This window comes from Hyperoodon ampullatus (genome assembly GCF_949752795.1).
Source record: "Hyperoodon ampullatus genome assembly, chromosome: 4".
Taxonomy (NCBI): Eukaryota; Metazoa; Chordata; class Mammalia; order Artiodactyla; family Ziphiidae; genus Hyperoodon; species Hyperoodon ampullatus.
This window is the reverse complement of record NC_136917.1, coordinates 173,762,902-173,771,059: the sequence shown is the minus strand read 5'-3', so window position 1 is coordinate 173,771,059 and position 8,158 is coordinate 173,762,902. Positions and strand designations below refer to the sequence as shown.

At 35.2% G+C, this 8,158-nt stretch overlaps 1 long non-coding RNA gene across 1 annotated transcript; it reads right to left on the bottom strand.

Moving 5' to 3' along the window:
* Positions 1-557: 557 nt before the first annotated feature.
* LOC307051770 lies at positions 558-6,386 on the bottom strand. The gene is made up of 3 exons (XR_013810839.1): positions 6,317-6,386; positions 3,449-3,514; positions 558-572 (listed from the first exon to the last, which is right to left on the bottom strand). It is a non-coding gene; the product is annotated as an uncharacterized lncRNA (long non-coding RNA).
* Between the last annotated feature and the right edge of the window lie 1,772 nt (positions 6,387-8,158).

Here is an 8,158-nt window from a genome sequence, read left to right as displayed (position 1 = left end):
TTGTGGGTGGTTGATATATATATAAAAGTAAAAATCTATGGTAAGAGATTTTTTAAAAAAGAGGACATTGATACATGATGGTAAACTGTTGAAAGTTTGTCATATTATTTAGGATGTTTTAAAAACAAAAACTAACTTAAGGATGCATATTGAAATACAAAAAGTAATATAAGACTGTTACATAATATGTAATAGAGGAGAATAAATGGAGAAGTAATATTTGATTAAACGCAAAAGAAGAAAAATAAGAGGAATAAAGGGACAAACAGGAAAATTATAAATAAATGATGAGATGGTAGATTTAGGTCCAAATATATCAATAATTATTTTTAATATAAATGTACTAGATCCTACTTAAAAGAAAAACAGAAGGTTTTTTTTTTTTTTTTTTTTTTTTTTTGCAGTACGCGGGCCTCTCACTGTTGTGGTCTCTCCCACTGCGGAACACAGGTTCTGGACGTGCAGGCTCAGAGGCCATGGCTCACAGGCTCAGCTGCTCCGCGGCATGTGGGATCCTCCTGGACCTGGGCACAAACCCGTGTCCCTCGCATCAGCAGGCGGACTTTCAACCACTGCGCCGCCAGGGGAGCCCAGAAAAAAAATAGTTTTAATAAAAGAAACAAGATGCATATATATGTTCTTCATTAAAAAATGCACTTTAAATATAATAACACAGTTATGTTGACATTGAAAATGGAGAAAGACATATCTTATATATTAGAAAATAAATTGATGCAGGATCACTAAAAATAGACAAAGGAAATTTTATGAAACAAAATTTTACTAGAGAAAAATAGGCATATTTCCAGGTGATAATAGGTCAGGCCAAGAAAAACACAGAATAACCTTAAATTTCTCATTTCTGCATGCCTTCAAATTATTTAACACAACAATTGACAGAACTAAACGGAGAAAGAGACAAATACACCATTTTGATTTGGAGATTTTAACACCTTTCTCACTGATTGATACAGCAACAACAAAAAATCAGTACAAAGGAGGTTTATACAACCCAAGAAAATGACTTGGCCTGGCTAGTATCCTCTCTAAGCTTAACAATTGCAGGGAGACTTTCTTTTTAAGTACACATGGGAGATTTTCCAAAACAGAGAACATTCTGGGCCATAAAGCAAGGGTCAACACCTTACAAAGGACTGAAAGCATCAAGTTAGGCTATTTGAAAACAGTGGAAATAAACTAGAAATCAATAACTAAAATATAACAAAAAAGTCCACAACTATTTATAAACTAAGCAACACTTTTATAAATAATGTATGGATCAAAGAAGAAATCACAATGGAAAATTAAAAATATTTTGAATTGATATATGTACATTATCAAAACTTTTTGGATGTGCTAAACTGGCACTTAGAAATTGATAGTTTCAAATGCATATATAAGAAAAGATTACATGTATAAAATTATTGATGTAAGCTACCAACTAATAAATCTAGAATTATTTAGATAATTAAATGAAAGATACAAGCAAAAGTCAATGAAATGGAAAACTGGCATATAATAGAGTAAATCAACAAAACCTAAAGGTGGCTGTTTGAAAAAAAAATGAATAAGTCAATAACCCATTATACCATAATTTTTTCAAAGGAGAAAAACCAAGTTAGAAGTATCAGGAATGAAAAAGGAAGTACCATTACAGATTTCCTAGATACTAGAAAAATGTAATAATAATAATTATAGGATATTATGAAACAATTTATGCCAATATATTGGACAACTTGGAGGAAATGAAGAAATTCCTTTAAAAAAAACATAACTTACCCCCAAAAATTCCTCAAAAAATTAAAAATAGAACTACCACATTACCCAGCAATTCTACTCCTGGGTATTTATCTGAAGAAAACAAAAACACTAATTAGAAAACTTATATGCACCCCTATGTTCATGGCAGCATTATTTACAATAGCCAAGATATGAAAGCAACCTAAATGTCCATCAACAGATGAATGGATAAAGAAGATGTGGTACATATATACAATGAAATTCACTCAGCCATAAAAAAGAATGAAATTTTGCCATTAGTGACAACATGACCTTGAGGGTATTATGCTAAGTGAAGTAAGTTTGACACACACACAAAAAAGTACTGTATGATTTTGCTTACTGTGGGACCTAAGAAACAAAACAAATGAACAAACAACAAAAAGCAGAAACAGAGTTATAGAAATGGAAAACAAACAGGTGGTTGGCAGAGGGGAAGGGGGAGGGGAAGGAAATGATGGATGAGAGAGATTAAGAGGTACAGACTTCCATTTGCAAAATAAATGAGTCAGGAGTATAAAATGTACAGTGTGGGGAATACAGTCAATAACTAAGTAGTATCTTCCTATGGTGACATTTTGTAACTAGACTTAGCATGGAGATCATTTTGAAGTGTATAGAAATATCAAATCACTATGTTACATAACAGGAACTAACACAGCATTGTAGGTCAATTATATGTCAAAAGTGAATAAACAAATGCATAGGAAAAGAAATTGAATTTGTGGTTGCCAGAGGTAAGGGCTGGTGGGAGGAGGAATTAGATGAGGGCACTCAACAGGTATACACTTCCAGTCTTAAGATAAATAAGTACTTGGCATGTCATGTACAACGTGGTAGATTATAACTAACACTGCTGTATGCTATACATGAGTATTATTAAGAGGGTAAATCCTAAGAGTTCTCCTAAAAAGGGAAACTTTTTTTTCTATTACTTTAATTTCATATCTATATGAGATGATGAATGTTCACTAAGCTTATTGTGATAGTCTTTCATGATTTATGTAAGTCCAATTATTATGCTGTACACCTTAAACCTATACAGTGTGATATGTCAACTATATGTCAATAAAAATTGAAGAAAAGAAAATGAATAAATAAATAAACCATAATTTACCAAAATAAAAACAAAAATTAGAAAGAAAAATCCTCTATTTTTTGACTGACAACGTAATTTCAAAATTCCCATAAAAAATGCTATAGGGCTAGATGTTCTTACTGCAAAATTCTTCTACTTATTAAGAAGGAAATAATATCACATTTATACAAATTTGTTTGGAAAATAAAGAAAGAGAAAACACTTTGCAACTTCTTTTGTGAGTCCAGCATAAGCCTGACACTAAAACTTGTCAAAGACACTATAGGAAAAGAAAATTAGAAGCCAGTGTCTCTCATGAGCACAGATAGAATAATGCTAAAAAATATATAAGCAAATTGAGTTCAATTATATAGTGAATAATGCATTATGACCCAAAGAAGTTTATTCTAAGAATGCAAGGTTGGTTTAACATTTGAACATCAAACAATGAAACTGGTCTTGTTAGCAAAAAGGGGAAAGCAAAAAGCATCTGTTCAACTGAATATATGCAAAAAGCTATTAGAGAGAATTAAACACCCATTCACAAAAAAATACAATGAAATGAAATTAAGTAAAATGAAAATATCTCACCAAATTTAAAATAGAATGGAACTTCCTCAACCTCAGAATAGAATGGAACTTCCTCATAAGAAGAATCTATAAAACATCAATAAGTAACATAATCCCTAATGGTAAATTATTAAACACTTTTCTCTGAGGTCAGGTAAAAGACAATTATGTCCACTATCAACCTCATATTCCACATGATACTGGAGATCCCAACCAGATCAATAATGAAATGAAATTAAAATGTAAAAAGATGGGAAGCAAGAAACAAAAGTGTCATTTTTATAGGTGGCTCAATTGTATATATAGAAAATACCAAAGGACGTGCAAATAAACTATTGAAATTAGAATGTGAATTTTAGCAGGTTTGCTGGCTACAAAGTTCATATCCAAAACCCAATTGTACTAGTAACAAACAACTGGAAATTAAAATATAAAAAAAATAATCAAATGTTTAGGAATAAACCTAATAAAATATTGCAAGACCTCTATGTGTATAAAATACAAAATATTGATGAGAAACTAAAGAATATTAAAAAAAAATGAGAGATAGTGCATGATCTTGGATTAGAAGTCTCAGTCGTATTTAGATGTCAATTCTTCCTAAAATAACAAAATTCAATACGTTCAATACAATCACAATCAAAATCTCAGCAGGAATGATTGAGTAAATTGACAAACTGACTCCAAAATTTATATAAAAATGTAAAGGATCTCAAGTACAATACAACCTGAAAGAATAAAAATGTTAGTGAATTTATACTAACAGAGATTAGCGCTTATTATGAAGCTACAGAAATCAAGAGAGAGATATTGCCAAGGGGTAGACAAATAGATCATTAGCACAGAGCAGAGATTATAGAAATAGCACACACATATGCAAATCAACTGATTTGCGAGAAAGGCACCAATGCATTTCACTGGGGAAGGGATACCCTCTTCACTAAATAGTGCTGAAGCTACTGTATATCCATGAGGGGAAAAATGAATGCCGACCCCTTTCTGGCACAACATACAACATAATTTTATAAAAATGATAGAACAAATTGTAAGAGTAAAATATTAAAACCTCATGAAGAAAACATAAGATATTACCTTTGTGTCCTTGGGGCAGGTAGAGGCTTCTTACACAAGACACATATAAATGCACAAACACAAACAATAATAAAATACTGATAATTCAAACTTCATTAAAACAAAAAACTTCTGTTCATCAAACACTCCATTAAGAAGAATGAAAAGGCAAGCCGCAGACCAGGATAAGGCATTTGAAATACAGCAAAAGATTCTTATCCAGAATATATAAAACCACCTGGAAATCAACTGCCAAAAACAACTACCAATTTATTTAATTGACACAAGAATGAACAGCTGTCAATTCACAAAAGAGAATATTCCATGGCAAATAAGCTATGAAAAGCTCAATGTAATTACCTATCAGTGATACGCAAATTAAACCACAATGTGGTACTAACAGATCCACACCCACCAGAATGACTAAAATAAAATGAAGGCCAAGAATGGGCTGCACCTGGCACTCTTGTACAATCTTGGTTGGAGTGTAAATTGCACAAAAAATTTGGTTTGGCTGTGTCAACCAAAGATAAATGTGTACCTACCACAGAACACACTCGAGTATACGTGTGCACCAAAGTGTGAAACAATTATATCCTTCACCCCTTAACTGTACTTACAACAACCCAACATGGAAACAACACTATGTTCACCAACAATAGGGTAAATTAATACATTTTGTCATATGTATACAATAACTACAAAGAGAATGAACCACTGCTATCAGAAAAAACAGACATTGGCCAAAACATGAACACAAAGAAATATACATTGTATGGGAACATTTCTATGAAGTTCCCAGGGTGAAGAGTCAGAATCAGGATACCTGGGGCGGGGGCGTTTACAGTGTTTTATTAGCGGGAAATTCTCCCGAGATCTCAGTAAAGTTGTAGCTCTTGATTTGGATGCTGTATAAAACCCATTAAGTTGTACGATTAAGACTTGTGTATTTTACTACACACATGCACATTTATTTATTTATATGCATATGTATATGATGTGTATATGTATACTGTATGCATATGTATATGTATATATATGTGCATATATATATATATATATATATATATATTTGTGTGTGTATAAGTTCACTTAAACTTTTTGGCTCATTGTTTTTCACATAGAAAAATCTATTTCTGAATTTATATTATCTAGATGGAAGGAAATTCTTTCCAGGTATTCCTGGGACTGTCTCCCATCTCAGATTCCTGGGAAAGCTCAGGGCCCACACTCCCACTAGGACTTGAGGGGAAGGATGGCCTGCCCAGCATGTGGTCCTAGGTGGTCAAAGGGAGTGTGGTCTTGCTCAGCCCATGGGGCCCTGAGGGCAGCTGGCTCTGTCTGTCTTAACCTTGCTTGCCTGGAGCTCCTGCCAGAGCTGGAGTGCCTATGATAAGGGTTTCCTATCCCCAGGTCCCTAGACTCACATCTGAGTCCCATCAGGGAACCGAAGACCAGGGCCCTGCTGCCCTGAGGACCACAAGCCATTGTCCTGGAGCTGGTCTCAGGGACATCTCATATTCCCCTTCCTCCCTCTCAGGCTTCCCATAACCCACCCCCATAAACCATCCCCACCACAGCACTCCCTGGTCCCACCCCCTATCCACCCAACTGGCTAAATCGTGGTTTAGAAAACAAGCACTGAGAAAGGTTGAAGGTGCCTTCAGGAAACTTCTGCTTCGACAGTGAAATTCGAATAGTTGTTATAAAGGAATGCAGTAGCTGACTGCCTTGTTTTCTTTGTTCTCAAATCAAAGGGGGGAAAATGCAATAAGGAAACACAGTCAGATGACTCTTTTAGCTGTCCTTCTAATTTACCTCTTCACAACCTCCTTTGTGGTTGATGAGAAGGTGCTTTCAGGTACGGGCCTGCCACTGTTCCACAGCCTCCGTGGACACAGATCTCTGAGGGCGCCAGCACCAAGCACATCACGCATGGCTGGTGTGGACCTTGGACAGCGCTGTGTTCCAATCCTGGCTTCTCCACAGCACACATGGGAGTCTGCGCCTGTGGGAAATCCTTACTGTGAGTCTCCGTGTTCTGAGTGTCGTATCCTGTGTCTATTTGTTACTGACAGTCCGGCTTCTCTCAAATGTCCACCCATGGTCCCGTAGTGTCCTCCTGCCTGGTGCTGTATGTCATCACCTGGTGCTGAGAGCCCTCGTGCAATCCATCACACACATAAACGCAGCGCTCGGCCTCAGGAAGGGGCAAACAGAGGGTATTGCATTGGTGTTAACCTGGTCAGTTTATTATAATCTTCAGTGTATTTTTAAGGTTGATGTTTTTTAATCAGAAAGCTTTCTATAAAATCATTTTAGCTTCGTATAATCCTCATTTATTTCCCAACTCCTAGACACATGTCCCTTTACCTCATAAGGTAACTACAAAAATCCAAAGAAAATCCAGATTTACATACCTGGGAATAGAATACAAATTGTGTTTTTCCCTTAATTACCATGCGCTTGAAATGGCAGGTTATTTTGAACACTTTCGAAGGGGTCTGTGCAGCTTTCAAGTGTGTGTTGAATAAGGTTGACTTACTTTTTTCCTCTTTAACATTATTTCATTGTTATTTTGACTGTGCAGAGTAGCCCAGGGGCTAGATATTTTATGCAACTCTTCCAAAGTATTCATATAATGAACAATTAAGTTAATTCACAATTTCCAATGACTTATTAATGGTAAGAATAGTTTCATGTTCTATAGTATTAATGCCTTCTTTTTAAAAATGAAAACAAACAATCAATGTCAATTGTCACAGGCTCTCATTTTCTATTCTCTTATGTGGCTATCAGTACAGTTTTTAAAACCCATAAGAATTTGATTGGTATCATAAAAACACATGACCTGTCAAGGTCTCTTTACGGCTTCATATCTCAGGAGTTGGAAGCATTATATATAGGATGGATAAACAACAAGATCCTACTGTATAGCACAGGGAACTACAGTCAGAATATTTTCTGATAAGGCAGAATATTTTTTAAAAAGAATGTGTATATATGTATAATGTAATCATTTTGTTTGTACAACAGAAATTAACACAACATTGTAAATCAACTATACTTCAATTTAAATAAATAATAAATAAATTTTGAAAATCTGCTTTATGTCTTCATGATCTTAAGATCCAAGTAGCACGTTTAGTCTCCCAACATTATCTAAGTTAAATTAAATCTAAATTTTTTAATTGTAAGAGTATACCTCCAGGGACTTCCCTGGTAGTCCAGTGGGTAAAGACTATGCACTCCCAATGCAGGGGGACCGGGTTCGATCCCTGGTCAGGGAACTAGATCCCGCATGCCGCAAGAAAGCCCCGGTACAGTCAAAATAATAAATAAATCAATAAATATTTTAAAAAAGAGCACACCTCCAACTTCACCCTCACATACACAACAGCTAGAAATGTCCCCATAGACAACCACATGTGGCCTGTGGGCTCCCAGTTCATCTGACTTCCTCTTTCTCCCCCAATTCTTGAGTCTGCTCATGCATTTAAAAGCAGATTGCCAAGTCTTATCTGTAATGTTTTTTCTGGACAAACATGTGAAAGTTGTTTCCTGTTTGTTAAAATTGTGAAAACTAATCATTGCACTGGGTGGGTCATGCTCCTGGGGACCACGGCTGGTAACTGTGTATGTGTATGTCTGTGTGTGTGT